At 34.4% G+C, this 22475-nt stretch overlaps 1 long non-coding RNA gene across 1 annotated transcript; it reads right to left on the bottom strand.

Moving 5' to 3' along the window:
- Window positions 1-1668: 1668 nt before the first annotated feature.
- On the bottom strand, window positions 1669-22222 carry LOC144291913 (uncharacterized). The gene is made up of 3 exons (XR_013359464.1): window positions 21937-22222; window positions 20565-20671; window positions 1669-2144 (listed from the first exon to the last, which is right to left on the bottom strand). It is a non-coding gene; the product is annotated as an uncharacterized LOC144291913 (long non-coding RNA).
- Window positions 22223-22475: the final 253 nt, after the last annotated feature.

The following is a 22475-nucleotide window of genomic DNA, read 5'->3' as shown; positions in this document are numbered from 1 at the left end:
TTATTGAATGGCTACTATCAGCCATGGTCTGGCCCTCTCCGAGGGACTCAGGATGCCACAGAGGACATAACAAAGTCTCTATTCTCATGGGCCTTACATTCTTATGAGGAGAAATTGTTAATAAATAAACAATTACATGTACAGAGTATATCAGTGATGTTAAAGGCTATGAAAAAATATTTAAAATGGGGGAGGGGATGGAGAATGTTTATCAGGGTGGGGTGTGTAGTTTTATACAGTCAGTAGATCACATTTGAGCAGAGGCCTGATTAAGGGAGACAGGGAGACTTGACAAAGTCAGAAGAGCATCTTAGGGAGAAGGAGCAGCAGAAGCAAAGGATCTAAAGCAGAAACATGTTTTTGTCTTCTCAAGAAGAGCAAAGGAAAAGTGTCCTTGGATATTTTTTTGCTTTCTTAAAAGTCATCTGCTTCTTTTTTTATATATTTTTAAAATTGTTTTAAGGTAAGCCATCTGCTTCTTAAAGCACATTTTCTTAGGGATCAAAAAATGAATGATTTAAGTAAGGCTACAAATAATTTTAATAAAAGTCGATTTGATAGATTGAAGCCATATTATCAGTTTTTATATAGGCAAGTATGAGAGAGTGCATTTCTTCATTCAAATTATAAAATTCTGTTTGTGGTGGTCAGTAAAAAGTTCCCTTGAATATTGGTTCAATGTTCAGTAATCATTGTGAAATAAACTGTGTCTCTATTTCTGCGGTTCTCTTTAAAGTGATTTATTTTCAGGGCAGTTCTTAGCAAAATGAAACACATTCTTTCATCCATGCAAGTACAGAACAATGGAGTTCTATGCACCTCCAGTAAAGTTTGGGTCTTTATTTTTCAGTTCTCAGAAGCCTGCAAAATGTATCGGGGCAATGGAATGGAGAACTTACCCTCCATCCACAACAAGGCTTGGAACTGGAGATTTCCCTCACAGCGGTAGCTTGGTACCTGGTAAGTGGTTTTAAAATTTTATCAGCCCGATTCTTAAAGCAGAGTTGCCTTCCCCTGCTTGCTCCATCCCATGAAAAGAAGTAACAACTTTCTCTTCCTGTTAGTCTAGCTGCTTAAAAATAACACATTCCAGCAAGGAGGGAGGGAGATTACAAGCAACAGGACATATGAGACTTGCCAAGGGGGCCAGCATTTCCTGGCTCACAATTGCAGGAAAGGCTTTGCTCCATTATCAATGGGACCTGGATGCTTTGATAGGCAATTGTTTTAAAAGCTAAACAACATTTGCAGTTGAAATATTGTGTGTGTTATACAAGGCTTGTGTGGAGGAAACATAGCACCAGATGGATCAGACAATAGTCTTGTCTGATGTTTTGTTCTTTTACTGGTAATAAAAAAAAAAAAAAAACCCTCAAAAAAATAGCCATATACAACTTCGTTTTTAATAAAGTCTCTGTTGTTTCAGAGAAGAATGGTGGGACTGTCATGAACAATACTGATTTCCTTTGCAATAATTGCTGATTTTAAAATGTGCTGAGTTAAAATAGACATTGCCCAGAAACAATGGAATGGCTGTGACGTTACAATCGCTTTGAGTAAGGAGATTCCTTATTAGGCACACTGAATCCATCATCTCCAGTGGAATTTGAAAAAAATGATCAACTAGCTAGAAATATACTCCCCCTATAGTCAGGACAGAAGCATGACTTCTAAACAATTTCTTTTATTTAAGTAATACCTTTGCTGATATTGCCTTGCTCTCTATTCTGAATTCCTATGAGAAATAGGTAGATGATAGAGAATTTAGTGTATTTATAAAATATGTTTCATATATATTTAAAGTTTTATTTATATATATTCTCTACTTCTCAGAAAATTTACTAGCTATGATGATCTTACTAGTATGGCTAGGAAATGTTTGTTTTTTGTCTTTCTTTCTGAGGAAGAAGAGAAGAATGGATTGAAAAATAGAGCTTCATTAAAAAACTACTTGTAAAAATATCTCTTCATGATAAATCTTATAATCCCATGTCTTATCTTCAAGTGATAGAGAAGCTGACAATTCTCTCTCAAAAGCTGTGTGGCATTTGGTTATCTTCAGGCAATTGCTGGTCTTCCTTACTCTGGGTCATCGAGATTAGAACGTCTGCATGGTGGAGCACTATTTTCCATCCTCTTTCCACCTGAAAATATAGAATAATTTCATTATTTAGTCAGTCGAATTCTGATGCAGTGCTGGAATAATTATGATTCCAATATGCTCCCATGTTATTTTTAATGGGTCTCTCTCTGTGTGTTTTCCCACATGTAAAGAGGTAGAGAAAAATGCATCTTGACCAAAGAAAGTGAAATTTAGACTAGGGTTAGGGTTAGGGTTAGGGTTAGTAGGGACTCCACTACTGCTGCTGAACAGGTAGTTACCAAATCCAATAAGAGAATCTTTCGAGGCTATAAGAACAACTGAGAAATGAGTAGAGAAAACAATACAGACTATGAATAGAAGATAAAAAATCATTTGAATATTCACTTTGTTGATTAATGACAGGGAGACTTTGAAGATATTACTTAACTTTCCCAAGAGTAGAATTTTAAAATGAAATTGTGTTAATGCTCACTTCATATGTGTTAATATGTGTGAACTATGTGGCAATAGTAAGTTCTCAACATGTACACCTTCCCCATTCTCTGCATTGTTGTTAAATATAAGCTGACTTTTGAGAAAGTTTATCCAACCTTTTCTGGTTTCTCAATTTTATCTGATAGGAGTATAAATCTCCATCCACCCAACTATTTTGGACCATATCAAATTCTGAGGAGCCTACTCAAATAGCAAGATTTCATATAGAACTTTCATAAAATACTTGAGTCAATTTGTAGAAAATATCTCTGTGGTCCTACCCCAACACTTCTTTTTTTTTTTTTTTTTTTTATATTTTAAAGGTTTTATTTATTTATTTATGAGAGACTCACAGAGAGGCAGAGACATAGGCAGAGGGAGAAGCAGGCTCCCTTCAGGGAGCCCAATGTGGGACTCGATCCCAGGACCCTGGGATGAAGCCCTGAGCAGAAGGCAGATGCTCAACCACTGAGCCACCCAGACACCCTGAATCGAGGATATTATGATAAAATTAGTCATTCGTGGTTGAGCAATTTGGTATTGTCTAAGTGCAGCTGTGAGTTAAGCACTAAAAAAAAGTATACAGTTTCTCTGGTGGAAAAATAAAGATTTTATTATAAAGTGGTTTTGACATAAGCCCCAATGAGTTCCTTAAATTCATAATGTCTCTCGAAATCTAACCTTAATTCAGGATATAATGATCTACATGGTGACATAAGTTAATTTTATTCATGTCACAATTGGTAGTGATGCTACCCCAACACTTCTTTAGGATATTTTGGAGTCCTTGAAAGGAAGATGTGGTGGCTGAAGTCATGAGGGTAGCTCAAAGAATCTTATTTCCGGGGAGAAACACGTTCTATTTGACACACAAAATGAGAAGAAAAAAGATTTTACAATCAAGTTGAAGAAGTTGAAATTGAAAAGATAAATCAGGCAAAGTATTTTTAAAAATCAATGACAATATTTGTAAAATAGAAGTAAGTTCAGACTTAATATTTACTTTTATTTTAATACTGGCTCCTAATGGAACTTAAAAACAGCTGGCTTTGTTGATCTAATGGTTCCATCTACGACTGAATAGACAGAGTCAGAATCATTAAAGTTCCATTCTCATCAGATTTGTGCTTGAGAAAACTTAGTATACTCCTGCAATAATTTATTATAGACATTTCTTTGTTTGTCTTAGAAATATTATTAAAATGACAGAAGGGGATGAAATGAAATAGTACAGCAATTAAACAGTTTAAAACTTTTCAATAATAGAGAAGCATTCAACTGCATCTTTCATTACCACCATCTGCGTTGTATATAACATTTCAAGATCAACAGCAGGCAGGATTTTGTTTGTTTCTTTGTTTATAGGGAATTCCGACCATGGTAGGCTTTTCCCATTTCTGGAGAATACTGTAAAAAGGAAGATAGTTATCTTTCTTGGATGGCAAGGACATTCTCAAGGTCTTTCCCAAACTATTCACTTCCCTCACCCTCACCCTCCTCCCACAATAAACCTACTGTAGTCTCAGCCATGAATATTTTCATTCAAAATAAAGAGTACATTATCTTCTTACCTAACCTAGTGAAGGAAAAAAATTGATAATGATATATTCTCATCTTCTGGAATGTTAAGTACAACATGGGTTTGAATTTCAACACTAAAATGGAACTCAAGGCTGGAAAAAAGTCATCATTTGTGGTTTCATAGAAATTAATGTTCCGAATTGCATTGCCTCCTAACGGCCTCATGGAGTTACCACAATTTCCAGTGTGGGTAGCTCACTTCTCAATTCAATTCATTTTAATTCACTTCTGTTCAATTCAAAAACACAAGAATTCATTGAATACTTTTTGAACAGAGTGAACACTCTGATGCTATATATCGAAAATTGCAAGAAACTCTTGACTTTACTTCAAATGAACTAATTTTCTGGGCCAATGATTTTAATTACTAGTTGTAGTACTTGGTCTTTTTTTTTTTTAATTCTGTTCTTTTAAAAAGTAACAAAATAGCACCACATTCTAATACAAATAGTTAGTTGGATAACCCTCCTGCCTAAAGATGGCAACACTATCAATGCTGAGCTGGTGTTTGACCCACAGACTCATGGTGAAAAGGTATGGAAATCTAAAAAAGAAGTATTTGGGGTGCTTGAATGTAGTGGGAAGCATGGAGCAGTGAATAACTTCTAGGAAGGCAGATGCTGGACTGGAAATGAATTAGCTTTGGGTCGATGTCAGAATACTACTTTCTAGTCATCACTCTGCTACCAATTGTGTAATCTCAAATGAGTTATTCAAACGTCCTTAGACTCCTCAGTCATAAAGTGAGAGAAGAGAACCAAAAAGCCCCTTGGGTCCCTTCCTGTACTGGGTTTCTAAAATTGTAGTTTTTAAACTTCCATGGGATAAAATCCAACTCGAATTCTGACACATATTGACAGGCTTCTTTTCTTTCTTTCTTTCTCTTTCTTTCTTTCTTTCTTTCTTTCTTTCTTTCTTTCTTTCTTTCTTTCTTCTTTCTTTCTTTCTTTCTTTCTTTTTCTTTCTTCTTTCTTTTTTTTTTTTTAAGAGAACAAGAGACAGAGGGAGAGAAAGAGAGAGAGAGAGGCACAGGCACAGGCAGAGGGAGAAGCAAGCTCCATGCATGATGCCCAATGTGGGACTCGATTCCGGGACTCCAGGATCACGCCCTGAGCCAAAGGCAGATCCTCAACCACTGAGCCACCCAGGCATCCCTATTGACAGGTTTCAAATAATCTTTGAATCTCCAGCTTATTGTCAAGTCCACAATTATACTCAGATTATTTAATGTATTTTCCATTGTAAAAACCTCTTTCAATTTTTAACGTTATTTAAAAATGCAAAATAAAACTAATGTACAAAATAGATTCATAGTTATATATGAAATAAATATGTAATAGACACAAAACACTGATTCACCAATTTAAGGAGATCTTTAGATTTTTACATATGTTCTATTCAGTACCAGGGTAGTACTTTATGTATTTTACTATTCAGTATCATGTTTATTACTATTGCTACCAAACTCATCAGACAAGTCTTGAAATATTGGGACACTGTCAAGCTTATGATATCAGATGGGAATCTTCTAAAACATTGAATTTTCACTTAAAAGCTTGAGTTTTGCCATTGGTTGCCAGTTGTTTTCTTAAACATTAGAGGCCTACTTCATTCATTTCTGAGAAAATGTCTGCCAAATATGCAAATCTCAGTAGCCATTGTTTTCTGCTATACTCTGAAGTAAAAATGGCATTCCTTTTAAAAAAGGAATTGTTCAGTTCACAACTCAACTGTGCAAGTGCTTTTCCTCAAGAAAACCATCATACTTCAATGTGCAAAAGTGCTTATGTGAACTTTCCATTTCATCATGAAAAATATTAAATAGATGTGTGCTCAAGTTCAGATGCAAAACTTCTATAAAATGAAATAAACAATTAAATTAATAGAATTACTAAATTTTAATAAGTGAGAAAATGTACTTACAAGGCTTATCTTGAAAGGCCACAAGATGAATTAAAATTTATATAGGAGCCTAAATTAAAAATTTATATAGGAGCCTAATTAGTCACATATACCATCTAGCTTGTCTCAACAGTACCTTACTCTTTCAAGGCTATATCCTTGGAACAGCTCCCACTGTGGAAATGGTAAGCAGAATGTATACTCCAAAGACAGAGGAAAAGGTGAGGAGTCTTTGGTTGCTGGTGTCCAGGTTGTAGGTCAACCAGTGGTCACATATTCTGATGACCTCTTCCAGCATCACACCTCTGTGATTGATAATTACTATTAAAATATCAATGAGTCCCTTTATTTGTTTACTGATTTAACATAGAATCCTATGGTTGATCCAATTTAGAGGCATGTCCTTCCTCCTTGGCAATCATTCTGAATATACAGATGGTAGATATCTTGGGGTAGGAGTCCCCATATCCCTTCAGTGGGTTTGATGAGATAAAAAATATTTTCATAATAATTCTATGGCATATGGGATGGCTCAGCGGTTTGGTGCCTGCCTTTGGTCCATGGTGTGATCCTGGCGTCCCAGGATCGAGTCCCACATCAGGCTCCCTGCATGGAGCCTGCTTCTCCCTCTGTCTGTGTCTCTGCCTCTCTCTCTCTCTCTCTCTCTCTCTCTCCATCTCTCATGAATAAATAAATAAAATCTTTAAAAAAATAAAAATAATTCTATGACATAAATTACTTATTTCACTGTGTTAACATTTGTGCTAATTGTATAAAGCAAGGGTGGTAAAATTTCTGGTGCTTTATTATCAATCAAGGCAGTAGAATCCAAATATGCTACACTCTTGGTTCTCAGTTTTTAATTTATAATTGCCACTTTAATTCTTTTTTAAATCCAATTTCACTTTAATATACTCATAACAGGGTAGTAAATATTAGTAATTCTTTGTCGCAGCCTCTAACAGGCTATCGACTATAGTAAATTCTCAACAAATTACTGAACAATTTCTCAGAGAATCAAATCATTATGGCTTGTTTGATGTAATAATAATGAACACAAATGTCTTTAATTCTACTTTTTGATCATTTATATGAGTGACATTTATCTAATTTCTAATGATGGTATATGGGATGATTCATATTTTTTTTTTGCTGAAATGGCTCTAAATATTGCAGAAGAGTTCAAATCATTGGAAGCAAAGCTGTGTGTATGTGTATGTGTGTGTAAGAGAAAGAGACAGTTTCAGATTCCTTTCCATTTAAGTATTATTGTGAGTATGACTACAGTAAAGGGTAAGACAACATTCACGCACTATGCCAGGCTGTCATGTGAAGGGTTGGGCCATAGGGCCTATGCCATTCTCATCACGAACTGCTCTCTGCACAGCCAGAGTTGAACTGTCTGTGCTGTACATCTGGATGAAACTGTACATCTGGATGAAATTTCAGTAAATGAGATGGGGAAATTATTTGGCACTTTGTTTCCCATGTTTGTCTGAGAGGATTAAATTAAATTTTGCTGGGTCACCATTAATGCACACGCCCTGCCATAAGCAAATGACAGAAGATTTAGAAATCTTCTTTAGTGAAATCCTTTATCTTATATAACTGCTTTCACTGGTAAATAATTTAGCTGAATTTTTATATTATTTTCCAGACTTTTGGAAGTCTCAAGAGTCAGAGACATTTAACGTTGGGAGCAACTTTGGTGATAACCTAATTCAACACTTTTGTTTTGTTGACCTTGACACACAGAAAGGTTAAGTTGTTTACTCCAGGTTACCCCAAGCCCTGACTAAATCAGAACTTGAACTCAGTTTCCAAAGCCTCAATAAAAATGTATACACTTTACTTTTTACTTACGTTAGAGTTCAAACTAGAGTAGGAACAATATTTTCCTACCTAATCTCTTTCACATGGAATCAGGTCTCTTTACTTTTACAAAAGAATTAAAAAGTAAATATACTTGATGTTGGAAAATAATCTTTTTGAACTAACTGCAAGTTACTTTTCTAGCACAGCTACTAGGTTTTTTTCCCCCAATATTATCTTGTTTATTCCAGCTATGCTATTGAATACCCACTCTACTAAAAAAATAATAGTTTTCATAATACATTTCAATTTTGTTTTCAGTTGGCTTAACTTCCAAAAGCCCTAACTCTGAGAAATCTCAACACTGTCTTCTATTAACTTTTTATAAGACAAATTTTACATACTCTAAAATAATTCAGCTCGTACCTTACCTTTGAGATTTGAAAGTTATCAATAACAGTAGCTTAATATATCCACTGAATACAATAAAAACTAATAGGAAATCTACAGGAGACACTCGTTTAACCAAAATGATTTACTTTTCCCAGAAAAACATTGACCTATGTCCATTTCACTCTGAATCCATTTTAACCTATTTAAAATTTGCCTGGGTACTGCTATTTCCATAAACTTAGTTAAATACTCAATGAATAATTTGTGTTTGCTCCTAAACCTATATATGCTAGCTATACTCATAATTATGATTATAATAGAATGCTTTTATTGGTTCTTACTATTTTGAAACTATGTATGTGCATATGTAACAGATAACTTTGGGATGCCCTAGCATGGCCCCTTAAGGAAACTTTCTAGTGATGAGATAGGACTCTTTGAATTAAGAGTATATTGCAAGCTGTTTTGTGAGGTCTTAAATCTCCTATTAAGATCAATCTTAATAGACCTTTTATTAATTTTATTAGAATTTATTAATGTAGAATCATTTTTAAAGATTTTATTTATTTGTTTGTTTGTTTGTTTATTTATTTATTTATAGCAGAGAGAGAGCAAAAGAGAAAGACTAGGAGGAGAAGCAGAGGGAGAGGGACAAGCAGACTCTGCAGACTCTGAGTGCAGGGCACAAAGTGGCCCAATCCCATCACCCTGAGATCGTGACTGAGCCACCCAGAAGCCCCACTAATGTAGAATCTATTAATAGGAATTATTTTCATTCTCATCATGCACCCTGCGTATTGAATTTATACTATTGCAAATTTGATGTTTTTATTGTATTATTTTCCTAATACTGTAGGGAATTGAAGCTCTCCCAAATAAATTCAGTTCATTTCTCCAATGTCCAATATAGTTATCTTATAATTTGGGGGGAGAGATAAATGTGTTTTTTACTTTTATAAAATTTTTATAAAAGTCAGTTTTATAGTCCTGTAGGTTTAAAGTAATTACAACTCTCTTTTCCTCACAAATTATAATCTCAACTTCTCATGCCTATACTCATCTACTTATTTTGAATCAAATAATAGGCAGAAATACCTGATTCCAACCATATTTTATTACAGAAAAATATTCTACAAATAACTAAACCCTTACCTTGAACAATACAAGTACAGATATTTAAATAACAATATAAATATAGCAATTAAAATACGAATATAAATAAAATTAATGATTGGTACCATTTCATCTCTTAGCAGAACAGTTTGTAAAAAGAATATTAGGGTCAATATTTTGAAATTTGAGACCAAGTACTTTACTTATACTTTTTCAGCCTCAGTTGTAAAATGGTAAATGGGTAAAGAAAATCTAAAAAAAATAAAAAAAGTATGTATTCAAAATACTTAAAACAGTGCTTAGTTTAGCCAAGAAACTTGATGATTGTTACTCTCTAGTTCTCCTTTCTGATTCCCCTAGAGTATTTTAGCAATCTTTAATGTTTGCAATATTGATACTTTTTTATGCTGTTTGCTATTTGTGTCACAGAGATGCCACTGTTGATGCCCAGAAGAACAACAAAAATGTTTCTTTATTTTGTTTAATCTATAATAGTTCTGACTTCTTTTATGATTAGTTGGAAATAAAAGGCTACTGTTAGTTCAATTTGGTTTAAAATTTATTCCAATCCAATAATTTTAACAGTCCTCTAAGAAAATCCTCAGTCCTTAGAAACTGAAATCCTGACTGTTATTTCCATTCTCTCTATGCACTTGATATTTTCAAGGATGGTATTGAGTTCAGGGATGGGTCCAATTTGGAATCTTTAGATATATACAAGGAAAAAAAGGAGAGTCTTTGGATTCATCCATCAGATACTGGATTTCAGTCCCCTGTAGGGTGTGTGTTCTGTGTCTGCCACAGTATTTGGTTGGCCTGGTCCTTACTTTGGATATTCTGCTCCTGGCATTTTTTTTCCTGATATCTGAGGCTGATGAACACAAAATGAAATTTTTTCTGCTTCACCAATGGCTCCCAGTTACCTAGCCCTTACTGTCTTGCAGACTTCCATTCTTCCATTCTTCCATATGGATCCTTGCTCCAGGCACTCCATCCACCATGGAATGTTCTTTCTTGCCACATAGGGACCAAGATGAACTTGGAAGCTAATCCCATAATTTATTTCTCTGTGGCTTTTTCCCCATTCCCATAACTGTAATGCTGTCCCTTAAGCTGGCACAGGGTCCTTTCCATAGAGGAGAGGAGTCCTTTCCAAGTGTCCCAAATGGAGAATTGGACAAGAGTTCCTTGTCTTCAGCTTTCTAATCAAACTAATTGACACATTCACTCCTGCAGGCCAAACGCAGAGAAGTGAAATTAGCACATCTACCTGACAGATTCCTTGCCTGGTACTTTCCCTGTAACAACCAGGATTCAGAGAGTCTGCTGATTTCTTCCTGTCAACCTAAGACTTCCTGCCATTGCCTGGTTCACAGCGCTTGAATCTTGATTGGTAAAATGGGTGGTAAAAAAATTAAAAACTAATTTCTTCCTCAGCAATGCTTCACTCTCAAACCTGGTATCTTCTCAAAAATTCGTATTTGCAATATAGTCTGAGTATTGATTTTTGTTTTCCTTTTACACTCTCACTGCAACATTTTAATTATTCTCAAGGAGATGTATCTGAGCTAACTAGGAGAAGGTCATGTCATGAAAATGCACAGTATAACAATCCTTTAACTTTTTTTTTCAAATAGTTTCTATTACATATACTAAACTACTGATATTTTTTCTATTTAAATTTATATCTAGGATATCAAATCAAAATGTCTAAGAATTCAATGTTCAATGCTATGTGAACTCATTCACAATATTTTCTGTTTCTATTTATTTCTAGCAGTTAATGTATTATTTTTCACCAAAAAAGGAAAACACATATTCAGACACTCTGTGAAAATAATGTTTCCTTATAGATCTTGTGAGAGTAAAGATCAAATAACAATCCTTATATTGCTTGTGAAAATGAAGAATTTAAGATTTTATAATATTTTTAATTAAATTATAGAAATGAAAATGTGATATTTTTTAGTGTTTATCTGATTAGTCACCAATGTACATTTATTACTGTAGTGTATGAGCTTCCTTTCTTTTCTTCTTTTCTCTTTCTTTCTTCTCCTTTTTTTTTCCTTTCCTAATCCATTTTAGGCTGCCTCTATGGATTCCAGCATTTGTCCCAGTACGATCTTATATGGAAAGAAGTGATCAAAAAAGCATCCAGGATATGGTAAGCAGAATGAGGCATAGAGTCTTGCTAAGAGAATTTTACAATCTGTTATGCATGATTGAGTATCGCATTTATTCCTAAACTACTTTCTGCCATTATTACTCGCTATAAACTTTTTCCCAAAGTGCATATATTTAAAATTTATTTACATGTGTTTTCCTTAAACACTTAAGCCCTCTTACATTTAAGCTCTTGAAGCAATGCACTGACTCAATAGATAGAAATACTCATTCATTACAAAGAAATATGTTTTAGATTCTAAAAAAATTCGTGGAATTTCTGGTGCCATTCAAATAAAGGAGGTAAGTTTCTAAGATGCATGGGGGAATCTCTTATCCAGAGGACTTTGGAAGGTCATAACTATTTCATATTTTATTGTGCATAGAATGTACTTCTTTGAAGATGCTCCCATTATATTTAATCTAAATTATTATACTCAATCTTTTAAGGTCTTGTCCCTCTGAGTTGAATTCTCTTTCTTTCCATTGTTATCTATGAAATTTGATGAAGTGAAACTGGAATAAAAATGATGATACCACTCAATATGGTCTTCACAGCTCTGCACATCTGGAGATAAACAAAATGGCATGTTTGAAAATGAAAGTTAAACAAAACAATGGCAAAATGTGCTGTAAAAAATTTTGTAATTCTAATTTGTCTTTTATTAAAGTTTACCTTTGATAACTTGAAATACTTGATTTTGTATATATACACTATTTGCAACCTATTTATAATGAGTAAATGTGTTTTATATATTTAATAAATTAAGTACTAAAAACAGTGGTTATGACTTAGCTTATCTTGGTAACTTAAAATTACTTATTATTACTTTTTTGAATAAAGAAATGAGGTAAGAAGATCAAAACAACTAAGAAAACTAATGAATCAAAATAGTAGAACAAATAATTCCAAAATTAAATGAAATATGGTGTTTTATAACTGCTGGATAAAATCTAAGAAAATAAAACTTTGTGTTTTGTTTTTGTGTGTGTGTCTGAGCACATGGAAACACACGATTGATAGATTATTTTTATTGTTATTATTTTCAAATTTCTAAAAACATATATTAAGTATTTTCCACAGAAAAGAACCATATGTGCTCTTTAATATTGGCTAAGAAAACTCCCTTGGATAAAATAAATATTAACACTTGGCACAAAATGTAAGTTGTGACCATATTTTGCTCAAACTACCCCAGTATTTTAAATTAAAGGAGGAAAATTGTAACTTCTAAATTTAATTTTTGTGAAAGTTAAGAGCAAATCGATGAATGCGTGTCAAACGACCGCTTGTCCCCATGCTCCATGAACTGAATTTCTACTTAATATCATATGCTTTGAAGGAGCCTTGTAAGACTACCTTAATCTTGTAGACTACCTTGAAGACTACCTTAATCTTGTTTCCCACTAGAGAAATATTATGCCTCACCTCTACTCCAGAGGTCAGTATACTTCCAACCGAAGTAGGAATTCATTGAGTTCTAGAATGATTCTGCTTTGTAAAATCATATAGATGAATAGATTGAAACTTTGTCCCAAAGAAAGCATTCAGTTATGTATGAGTGTCATACTCTTGTGACTTGTATCCTTCTCATACACACACATAGAAACAATGAATTAGGGAGTAAATTAAGACACTTGGCAGGATTCCATTTCTGTATATTTTCTAGGAATCTCCCCAACTCCTACCTTGCCTTACAAACTTCGAAGGAATTAAATGCTCTTCTGATTGTTAACCATATATATGGTTATATATCTCAGTTATATAGCTCATAAATATATATATGAAAATTGTATATATATATATACATATATATATGCTATCAGCATTACAAAATCAGTTCAGAGAATCAAGCCCATGAGAGAATAGGTGAAGGAGATCCATTTTAACACTCATTTTTTTTTTTGAAAAACAATAATGAAAAGACACATGGCACCATTCATTTGTGAAAATATAAATAATGTGGGTAACAGAAAAAAGCAGGATGAAATCTCTCAACTAGGCGGGCTGTACTAATTTCAAATTGGGGCCGCAATTCTCAAACCCCAAACAACTCTTTCCCTAGCCTCACTTTTAGCTGATGATTTTGATGAGTATTTCAGTGAGAACATAAAAGCAACCAGAAATGAACTCCCGCCAGCTCTCAACAACACATTTATCTTCCTTTTAGCTATTCTCTGTTTTTTGCCATCAACAAAGGTGAATTCTCCATGCTCCTGCTTGAAGTTGATGCCTCCTGCTCTAACCTACTCCACTACATCCATCGCTTCATTGCTGCTCCACTTTCTCTCCTAAATCATCAACTTTCCCTCTAATCATTCTCATCTGCATAGCAACATGCTATTGTTTCCACGGTCTTAAGAGAAACAAACTGAAAATTACTGTTTGTAACAATTGGCCCAAACTTCTGCATCCTTTCTCTTCCCATTCAGTAATATCCTTGCAAAGAGTTGCCTGTGGGCTTCTCCCTTTCTTTTGGTGGCAGGGCCACCCAAAGATGAATTTTTTTGCCCCTTTAAAAATTGTTCTACTGTCTTCTACTTGTCTTTATCGAGCATGATTAACTTTATAATGGATAAGTGACAATATTTTAAATGTCTACCATGTTGCTGGATTCAACAGTTGGCTCTCAGCTTTTACCTTGCTTTGATTTATATAGAGCATTTGATTAAATTGATCACTCTTTATTTTTAGTATACTTTATGGGGGGTTTTGGTATATTTGTGGGTTTTTAAATATTAATTTATGTATTTGAGAGAGAGAAAGAGTGTGCATGCGTATGGGCACAGGGGTCCAGGGTGGGAGGTCAGGCAGAGGGAGAGCGGGAAGGAGGGAAGCACAGGCTGGCTCGATCTCACAACTCTGAGATCATGGCCTAAGCTGAAATCAAGAGTCAGTCGCTTAACAGACTGAGCCATGTTGGTGCCCCTGTACATTTGCTTATTAATTGCCAGGCATTATACTCTTGAATTTTCTCCATTCGCTGAGGCCTCCACCTGGTTCTCTTGTCCTGCCCCAACTTATATTGCTGGAGGCGCCAAGCACAGTCTTTAGAACTCAGCCCTATCTAGTCTTTCTTCTTGGATGATCTCAGAATTTTACAAGCCATTTATATTCCAGTGGTTCTCCAGTGGTTATATTTCTAGTCCACACATGTTTCCTGAATTTCAGATTCACATATTCAAGCCTTACTTTAAATATTCTCTTGGATGTTAAATTGATATTTTTTGAACTGAACTTCTGACCTTACCACTGCACCTACACCAACCCACTCCAATCCACACCTCCCTGGAAAATTCAGCTTTCACATGGTGTGCATCTCAGTGGATGGCATCTTCTCTCCATTTGCTCAAACTGTGGAGTCATTTTTGATTTCTCTATTTCTCTTACACTTGATCGAATCCATCTGCAAAAGTAATTGGCTATACCATCAATATTTATTTCATAAATGATCACTTCTCAACCTTTTGCTGTGGTCAATCTAGTCTGTGCCATCATTTCTCTCTTTGCAGTTAGCAACCTAACAGGTTTCATTCTTATTGTTTCTTCTCAAAATAGCATCTAGAATAATCTGCATAATATGTGACTTAGAACTTATTTAATTATATCCTTCTTTTTTTTTTAAGGATTTTATGTATTTACTCACAAGAGACACACACACAGAGAGGCAGAGACATTGGCAAAGGGAAAAGCAGGCTTCCCTCCAGGGAGCCTGATGTGGGACTCGATCCCAGGACCCTGGGATCACGACTTGAGCCAAAGACAGATGCTCAGCCACTGAGCCACCCAGGTGCCCCATAGCCTTCTATTTTAAGCTGATCGTGGAGTCATACCAAACTAAAATCTTACATGAATATTAAGAAGCAAAAGTGGGGATCCCTGGGTGGTGCAGCGGTTTGGGGCCTACCTTTGGCCCAGGGCGCGATCCTGGAGACCCGGGATTGAATCCCACGTCGGGCTCCCAGTGCATGGGGTCTGCTTCTCCCTCTGCCTATGTCTCTGCCTCTCTCTCTCTCTCTCTCTGTCTGTGTGACTATCATAAATAAATAAAAATAAATAAAAAAACATAAGAAGCAAAAGCGTATTTATTAATAGGAGAATAAGTATAATATGCTATATTCACATGGTTATGTTATCATTAAAAGTGGTTCTGTGGTCATTCATACTAATATGAAAAATATTTATGATAGATGTTTTAGTGAAAAAGGAAAGACTAGTTACATGATTACAAGTATATAAAAGCAAACAATGATGACATAACAAAACCAAAAACAAGAATAACGATAAACTGCATAAACAGAAACTAGAAAAAATAGTTCATATTTTTATGAGTTGTTTTCCTTAGATAGTGATTTTTAAAAGTTTTTAAATGTTTCTGATGTGCTCTAACTTTTCTTTTATTGATATGAGTTTTATTAATTATGGATAAGTGATATAGTTCTGTAATTAAGTATAGCTTATACAGAAGATTTAATTTAATTTAAAATTATAATAGGTAACTTCTGCCCCCCAATTTATTATATTTATTTTTTCATCTTTTGGATGTAATACCTGATTTTTAATGTAGTGGCCTACATTCATATGTCTCCATATTAACTTTTTAGCTAATAGGGAAAAATAATATGTATACATCTATTGAAATAAATATTCATAGAAATAATAATCTACAGGGGATCCCTGGATGGCTCCCAGTTTAGTGTCAGCCTTCAGCCCAGGTGGTGATCCTGGAGTCCCGGATCGAGTCCCGCATCATGGTCCTGCATGGAACCTGCTTCTCCCTGTGGCTGTGTCTCTGCCTCTCTCTCTCTCTCTGTGTCTCTCAGGAATAAATAAATAAAATCTTTAAAAAAAAAAAAAAAGAAAGAATCTACATATTAGTAAAGATGTGTAAATAAGAAGACCTAAAGTACGATTCTGTCCTTCTTCCCACTAAACTAGCTTTTGAGCTTTTTTTAATAATGGAATTAAGTTCATAATTTCAAGATTTTGAATAATTCATTCCCTTATATAATTGTTGATGTTTCTCCTTTTGCAAATACTGAAATATTGGATACTATGAAAAATTAATTTTAAACATTTGTATTATTTTTAAATAAATGTTCTCCTTTTGGTATTCAATATTACATATATTTATACTAATACTCTTCTTGACTTAATGGCTTAACTTGGCTTGCTTCACTTTACTCTGCTTCCAGTTAACTTCATTTTTCTTTGTGTAGCATCCACTTTTCTGCCCATTTATGCCTCTGGGGGAATGTTTGTCAGATTCCTCTACAAAGAGAATATACTCCTGTGACATCCCAAATTGGTGATTTGGACTATTTCTCTATTAGCATGTTTTTGTTCCTATTTGTCATATGGCATTTTGTAAACACTTCCAAGATTCTTAAAAAAAACACAGTTTCTGTGTGGTACAAAGCAAAAATTGTTTGATATTTGTAAATCTACTAAAAGCAGGAGAAGTACTACAAACTATTTGATTTTTGTAATGGATAGAATCAGACTTCTTTTTTTTTCAAAATGTAAGTTAGAAAGATACGAGATAAAAGATGTTCTTGGGGGAAATGATCTATAAACTATGACAATCTAAGATTAGAAACAGGAAATACCTTTTGATCTAGAGATATTTTTGTTTTATGACTCTTTTTTCTTTTAGTATCTCTTCTTTCCATCTGGATGGACTCATTATCACCTTTAGTTTTTATCTCCCTTTGAAAGGGACCTTTTAGAGTACTCACAGAGCTTTGTAAAATAAACTAAATTGCTGCTAATTCTCTACGTTTAAGAGGAAAATGCATTTTGGAAACATGAATAAAAATGCTTGCTTAGTAAAATTACCTAATAGCTATAACAGAAAGAAGGTATTTTTTTCTTTTTTTCAGAGAAAGAAGGTATTTTAAAATACCTCCCATAAAGAACAGATCTGTGAGTTCTGAGCAAAATGCTATAGCAGTATAGCAAGGTGATAAAAGTTCATAAAATAATAAAATATAATACTTTCCAATTATTAAATAATTGCAGTGTGCTAAGGTATTTTTTAACTTTTAAACACATGTTCTTTAAGTAAAAAAGTGTTTCATTTCATGTTTAAACTTCAGTGTGAGAAGTACAAATCAAAGCTAAAGGTAAGTAACTTCCCTTTGTAAAAAAGGAAAGAGGATAGATTTTAAGGGAAGAGAATGAATCTAGAAAATACGGAACATAATTTTAGAAAACAGTCATTTTTCAGGTCAAAGATTCAGTTGGCTTTTCAGAACACATCACTAAAGATGAGGAGATGGGTGGGGTTGAAAGTATAGATTACATTTAGCAGTGCTCTTTTTGAAGTTCTAAGTTTCTGAGAAATCTCAAATCATAGGTATCATAGATACCAAACCATAGACATCAATTGCTACTGTATCATTTTATTGGTAAAAATCAATGTTATTGATTTGCAAAGAAAAATTAAATGGCATCTGGAGAAACAGTACAATTAGTGTTAGTGTTTTTACAGTCTCTTAGCACTGATTTTAGAACTAAATTTGAAGCCTTACACAAGTTAGGTACATGATTAACACCTTGCAAAAGAACACCTGTGAGGCTGCTAGATCTTTTTTCTTTCCTTCATTTCAGTAACTGACTCCTCTATTTTTCATTCTCCTGTAACATTAAATGATAAAAACCAAGTTGAGCAGGGAGGGAGTAAGAAAACTTAGAGCTAGTGTCTGGGTGTGTGGTGAGATTGTGAGTAGGTGGTCTACAAGGTCGGGTCATTTGACCTACCAAAGGGGCCAATGAAAGGAAAACAGTGTGGGAACCATTAATCTTTAACTTGTTTATACAACTGTAATTTTGTATTGCTTGTTTACTGCCCCTCTGATGACAGAAACAGCTCTTCCTTGACTTAGCAACAGGCTTCTGGTCATCTTCCCTAAAAACCAATTTGTGATAATCATGATAATGTTTTAATAGAATAGTTTAATAAAAGTTCAAAATATTATCTAATATTTTAAGTAAGAATGATCTTTGACTATTTTAAAGTATTAGTAGGCTACTTCTACCACATAAGTATTATGGCTTTAATGTTTACTTTTCTACAAAAACAACTTAAGTTTGAGGAAAATAATGTTTCTGCAATGAAGTAGTAGGTATTTATGGAAAATATACTTTTCATCGTAACAGATCATTGGTTAAATATATATTTTAATGATATTTTATATGCCTTTTATTTGTTCCTAGTGTAATAAGATCTTTGGGAATTATCTTCATACTATTTCCATTTAATAGGTATCTCCTGGTGGGTTCTGTTTTAAAAACTATAATTAGGTTAAGTTTTCCTCCTGATAAAGATCCCAGAATTTCTATACAGCAAGTGATTATTTTGTAATGTACATAAAATGTAAATAAAGTCGAAAATAAATTGTGAAGTTCTCTCCTTACCAATAAATGTCTTCTTTCATTTAAAAATTCATTGTCTACAATATACCAAACACAGTGCTGAGGTTGGAACATAAAACATACACAATCCTGAGACTCCTGAAATTTATAATCTAAGATGGAGACTAGTTTTGAGCACACAAATTGTTCTATAAGTATGGCATACTCTGTTAAAAAAATAATTTAAAATGTTTAAAATTCTAAGGAAGATAATTTATTCCTAGATATTTATTTTGAAAATGTTAATTTAAGATGAATAACAAGTTTGAATAAAGACTACCCAATAACACAAGAAAATATGTAGTGAATAAAGAAAAAAAAGTTATCTGAATATTTTTTTACTAACCATTAAAGATTTAGTTTGATTTAATACATGTTCCTGATTTGCAAAATTTTGATCATCTCAACAACTTGAAGACTGAAATACATATTTCCAGCAAAAAAAAAGTGGCTCATTGAGATAGTGATTCTCAAGGCATAGGACCTTGATATCAGAATCATGTTGCTGGGTTTGGAGGAAGCATGTGTAATTTTTTTTAATCCCATTTGTTGATTAATTCTGACACATCCTACCAATAGGCAGAAAAACTTTTTCTCTTCTCTCTCCCTGACATTCCCTCCACTAACTAACGACAGTCTCATAATTTTAGAAAACCTTAAATACATGGCAGAGATTTCAGAGTATTCACAGCTTAGTAGAAGAGGTCTCTCAGTTGACCTGACAGGAAGGATTTACCAAGAACTTTTTAATACCAATAAAACAATGCATTTAAAGAATTCAAAACATTTAATCATATAATATTTGTTTACCAAGACTATTACTACTATTTGTGAGTTAAAAATATCTTTTCCTGAAATTAGACATCTTTATGAAGAAATAATCATAAGCTATAGTGCTTATCTCATTTTTCAAGTAGCTGCATTTACAATTACATTCATATATATAAAAGGTTATGAAATACCCTTAAATAAGCTTTCCTATTATTGATAAAAACTGTAGGATTCATAAGAAAAAAATCTTCAGAATTTCCAAAAACTCAGCCAATATCTTGACAATGCAGAAAATATTTAAGAATAATAGTTTTAAAATACAAATATTCTTAAGAAATAAATAAGCTTTAAAAATTGGTCAGTGTTACCTGAAAGTCACATTTTCAGCTTATACAGGATAAAAAAGCAGATCACATTAGAAGCAGTTTTAACATCATGCATAATATCTTACTGCCATGTACTCCAATTAATGTGTAGAAGAAAGAGTTTTACATAGAAGGGTAGAAGTGAGGAAAGAAGGAAGGAATGGAATCTGAACCTCTCTATAGTTTACAGAATTTCAGCACCAATAAACACAATGTTCTCATTCACAGAGAGGCTAGAAGCTAGACTGACCCCCAAAGGATTCTCATTGAAAAAGGAGAGCTACTTGAAATAATAATTATTCCTTGACTTGAAAAGATCCAGCTTTCCCCCCAAGACATGAAATTATTACACATGCACAGAACAGCTGCTGGAAATTGAATGAGGATGTCAACAACGCTGATAGCACATGGAAGGGTGCGCAGACAGCTTCAAAGGGAAATCGATGAATGCATGGGTATATGTGCTTACCATAAGCACTTCAGTACTATCACCATAATGTGTTCATTTCGTTTTGTTCTTCTATATTCCATTTCCATTCTTAGATTTCCTTAGGACTGGGAAAGATTAAAAAGCCTCTGTGAAAATGAAAGCAGCTAATTTAAGTATCTAGAGTCAGACGACAAAATCACAGATCCTTCTTCTATGTCAGTATTTCTTTTTTCTTAACTTATTTTGTACACATTATTCTGCTGCTATATTAATTTTGTTTATGAAAACAATGATTTTTAAAAGTTTTTAAATATCTGTTTGATATTTACCCTGGTAAAGGACTCTTCGTTAATGTTTTTATTAGAACTGTAGGGATATTACGTTTAGTCAGCCCAGACTTTTGTTTTTACCACTCTATGGCCTGTAGTCCTATTTCGTCTGTATCCACCACAATAGCATTGGGCACATGGCCCAAGCTGGCCAGAGAGTACTATACCCTGGTTCACAGATAAGCATGTGGCCCATGCCCAGACAATTAGCATAGTGTTGCCAATTAAAAATAGTTCTGGAATTGTATATTCATTTCCTCATAGGATGGACAGTCCCTATACCAGTGGAAAGTTTACTTTGGTTATACTTTAAATATAGATAAGCAGAAGGCTAGACTCTAAAAGGAATAAAAATTTAAACTAAAACAAAGAAACCACAAACTTCTGTTTTCCAATCATTGTGTAGGAAGCTTGGAAGTTCCCATTCTATCCTAATAAGTAAAAAGCTGAACAAACTGAAAAGTACACAGCTCCTCATAGATTCATCAGGGAAGTGAGGTCAAAGGGCAAACCAAGGTCCCTTCATCAAAGATACATGAATGGCAAATAAGGACATGAAAGATATTCTACATCATTTGTTGTTTGGGCAATGCAAATTAAAACAATAACAAGATACTACTACACAACTTTTAGAATGGCCAAAATCCAGAACACTGACAACACCAAACACTGGTAAGGCTGTAGAACCACAGGAACTCTCACTCATTGCTGGTAGGAATGCAAAATGGTACAAACACTTTGGAAGACAGTTTGGCGGTTTCTAACAAAAGTAGAAACAGCACTGTGCTGCTGCGTGTGTATGCACACGTGTGCATGCATGCTGAAGAGTAAGGAATGTCCATCCATCCCTAACTGTCATGCCTGAGAACATTAATAAAAGGTTCAACCTCATATGCCTGGAAGTGATCACAAGACCACTATTGAGACATGTCTCTGTTTTCTGGTTCCTTTTGAATCACCAGGGCCCCTCCATAGTTTGCTGATGTGGATAATCATGGGGAAGTTTGCACCCAAATAGATTCCAGACTGACTGTGAGTGGCCCTCATATTCCCCCCTGTGGTGCTAATCCATGGTGTCTGACCTGGTATGACTACTGCAGCAACCCATTCTGTAGCCCACAGAGCCTGGACTTGGGGCAGAGAGTCATTAACAGCCTGGAAGTGGAGTTCTCTCAATCTCAACAACGCTCATGTCATGCAAATTTCTCCCAAGCTGAAAAGAAAAGAACAAACAAACAAACAAAAAAAAGTTAATGGCAGTTTCCATATCACATGCTACACCAGTTCAGGGCGAGAATTTTCTAATAAATCGTTTCTAATATTAAAACTGCTTCCTTTCCTATCATTCCAAGTTCTACCCTGAATTGAGAGAGAGAGAGAAGCTGGATAGGCCCTAAATTCCTGCGGGAAATCCAGATTGATGTCTCCTCTTTGTGAGGAGATAGAGCAGGAAAGGGACGTCTAGCCCCCCAAACAAAGGACTAACAGGCATAAATACATTATTCCACCCTTAGGCTGGCCTGCCCTTAAGAAGGAACTACGTAGCCAGCAGGTGATTTTCACTGGGATAGTGGCTCCCATTATTTCTTGCAGTGGAGCGCTTCTACCACCAGCGGTAGTG

The sequence above is a fragment of the Canis aureus genome, chromosome 20 (genome assembly GCF_053574225.1).
Source record: "Canis aureus isolate CA01 chromosome 20, VMU_Caureus_v.1.0, whole genome shotgun sequence".
Taxonomy (NCBI): Eukaryota; Metazoa; Chordata; class Mammalia; order Carnivora; family Canidae; genus Canis; species Canis aureus.
This window is presented reverse-complemented; position numbering and strand designations above follow the sequence as displayed.